Here is a 682-nt window from a genome sequence, read left to right as displayed (position 1 = left end):
TGACAGTGATCTGTGAACATTTAATACATGTTAGTCAGAGAAGCAAAGTTTTGCTGTAGTTCATGCTAGAGCTGAACATGAGAAATTGTTCCTGTTTGGTTTTGAATTATTGATTGCAACTAGTCAAAGAGTGGAAGCATAAGTGGAAAAGGTATGCAGTTGAAAAGGCTACTGTTTTTTTAATTGGTTTGTTAGAATTTTGTGCCTGTAGTTCAAATATCACGGTAATTTCAGTTATTCCTTTTTCTGCAACAATCTGTTGTTGGGTTTCTGTTAACTTTTAATTCCTAGATGAAAGGACCGTCTCCACAGTTATTATATTTTGTAGGTAGAAAAAGAAGTAAAGAGAGATTGAGGATGTATGTTCAACATTGTGTGCGCATTGTGTACATCTATCTTGCGCACTGACTCGTTGAAAATCGAGTTTTTCTCAAACAATCAGGTTATGAGCTTGAGATTTCTTTTGTTTGATAGTTGACGAGGGTGCAGCCCGACTCAACTATTACGCATAGAAATTGAGAGCAAATAATCGAATTGTTTTAGGCTAAATCTTACTAGTTGAGAAAACTTTGTCTAAATCCTCTTCATAGACACTTTGAAAACAAAAAGAAGCAGTCGTCATTTTGTTTGTGCTATCCACAACAGAATAGGTAGTGAGTAGCTTAGCCAATCAGAGAACAGC

The sequence above is a fragment of the Pocillopora damicornis genome, chromosome 7 (genome assembly GCF_964200805.1).
Source record: "Pocillopora damicornis chromosome 7, jaPocDami1.2, whole genome shotgun sequence".
Lineage (NCBI taxonomy): Eukaryota > Metazoa > Cnidaria > Anthozoa > Scleractinia > Pocilloporidae > Pocillopora > Pocillopora damicornis.
The sequence above is the reverse complement of the archived record's forward strand: the minus strand, read 5'-3'. Positions refer to the sequence as shown.